The 2,169-nt window shown below is 44.8% G+C and overlaps 1 non-coding gene across 1 annotated transcript; it reads left to right on the top strand.

The window, feature by feature from the left end:
• Positions 1-1,741: 1,741 nt before the first annotated feature.
• On the top strand, positions 1,742-1,879 carry LOC119925007. Its single transcript, XR_005449679.1, has one exon. It is a non-coding gene; the product is annotated as a small nucleolar RNA SNORA7 (small nucleolar RNA).
• The last annotated feature ends 290 nt before the right edge of the window (positions 1,880-2,169 follow it).

The following is a 2,169-nucleotide window of genomic DNA, read 5'->3' as shown; positions in this document are numbered from 1 at the left end:
TCAAACAACAGAACAGTGGCAGAGTTGGGAATAGAACCCAGGTTCTCTGACTCCCAGGCCTGTGTTTTTTCCACTAATAATAATAATGATGGCATTTATTAAGCGCTTACTATGTGCAAAGCACTGTTCTAAGTGCTGGGGAGGCTACAAGGTGATCAGGTTGTCCCACGTGGGGCTCACAGTCTTAATCCCCATTTTACAGATGAGGTAACCGAGGCACAGAGAAGTGAAGTGACTTGCCCAAAGTCACACAGTTGACAATTGGTGGAGCCGGAATTTGAACCCATGACCTCTGACTCCAAAGCCCGGGCTCTTTCCACTGAGCCATGCTGCTTCTCTAAGCCACAGTGCTTCCCATCTCTTACCTGTTTCCACTGAAACATTGGAAGGAACTAATAATTATGTACGGGTGGTGAAATTATGAGAAATTGGTCATCAAAATGAACAGTTTTTGTTCCTGGAAAAGTAGCGTAGCTGCTGGGAAGAACACGGGCCTGAGAGTCAGAGGACCTGGGTTCTTATCCCAGTTTTGCCATGTGCTTACTGTGAGAATTTAGACAAGTAACTTCGCTTCTCTGTGCTTCGGTTTCCTTATCTGTAAAATGGGGATTAAATACCTGTTCTTCCTCCTTCATAGATGGTGAGCACAATTTGGGACAGGGACTGCTCTTGACCTGATTATCTTGTACCTGCCCTAACACTTAAGCACAATGTTTCCTTATAGTATGTTCTTAACAAACACTATTATTGTTATCATTATGTTCTGAAGAGGCTGAAATGTATGACAAGATAGCATCAGCTCTAAAAGCAAAGAATAGTTATCTATAGAGAGGCACATCTGGTTTCCCTGTTACATGAGTTTTTTTAATGGTATTTGTTAAGTGCTTACTATGTGCCGGGCAGTATATTAAGAGCTGGGGTAGATACAAATTAATCAGATTGGACATAGTCCCTGTGCCATACAGGGCTCACAGTCTCAATCCCCATATTGTGGAAGAGGTAACTGAGGCATAGAGAAATGAAGCGACTTGCCCAAGGTCACACAGCAGACTAGTTGCAGAGCTGGGATTAAACCCACATTCTTCGGACTCCCAGGCCTGTTCTCTGTCCATTAGGCCACACTGCTTTCACTGCCAAGGGTTGTATTCTGGCAAGTCCTATGCCATTCCCATGCCATTCTCATGTCATTCCCACGCCATGTGGATAAGCACAACTGTGTCTTCTGACATTGCGGGAGGCCTGGATCCAAGCAGGCTCTCCTTGTTGGATTTTCTAGACAGAATGTTTATTGAAAATACACATCTTGGCAGAACTGACTGTGTGAAAACATCTTGAGGGCACAAAACCTACTGCTTCTATATTTTGTACTGCCCAAACACTTACTCCAGCTCACTGTACCAAGTGGAAGCTGCAATATTTCTACTACTACTACTACTACTACTACTACTACTACTACTACTACTACTACTACTAATGATGGCATTTATTAAGCACTTACTATGTGCAAAGCACTGTTCCTAGTGCTGGGGAGGTTACAAGGTGATCAGGTTGTCCCACGGGGGACTCACAGTCTTCATCCCCATTTTACAGATGAGGTAACTGAGGCACAGAGAAGTGAAGTGACTTGCCCAAAGTCACACAGCTGACAAGTGGCAGAGCCGGGATTTGAACCCCTGACCCCTGACTCCAAAGCTCATGCTCTTTCCACTGAGCCACATTGCTTCCCTATAGACATACGTATCCCCTCTCAAGGTTGCACCTGGAGAGTTTCCAGTACTCTACCAGTCTCGACTACAGGAAGGAGAGTCAAGCAGAGACATATCCATTCTATTCCTAGCTTGGGCAGTAGCTAGCGAGTGGAAGGCAATCTGCTACGAGTCAAAACTCACCTGTGCTGGGCAGCAGCAGCCTGGGAGAGAGTAGAGAGCGGAGACTCAAGTTTACAGCTCAGAAGGAGGCAATGGTCAACTACTTCCATATTTTTACCAAGAAAACTCAATGAATACACTACAAGAATGATTGCAGATGGAGTTGGGGTGTTCTGGGAGAGATGTGTTCATGGAATCGCTATGGGTCAGAGATGACTCGACAGCATAAAACATATGCATGAAAAGGTGACGAATATTTCTCACTTTGCCTTAGGAATTGATTTTGAATTATTCTGGGGCC

Source organism: Tachyglossus aculeatus, chromosome 2, assembly GCF_015852505.1.
Source record: "Tachyglossus aculeatus isolate mTacAcu1 chromosome 2, mTacAcu1.pri, whole genome shotgun sequence".
NCBI lineage: Eukaryota > Metazoa > Chordata > Mammalia > Monotremata > Tachyglossidae > Tachyglossus > Tachyglossus aculeatus.
This window is presented reverse-complemented; position numbering and strand designations above follow the sequence as displayed.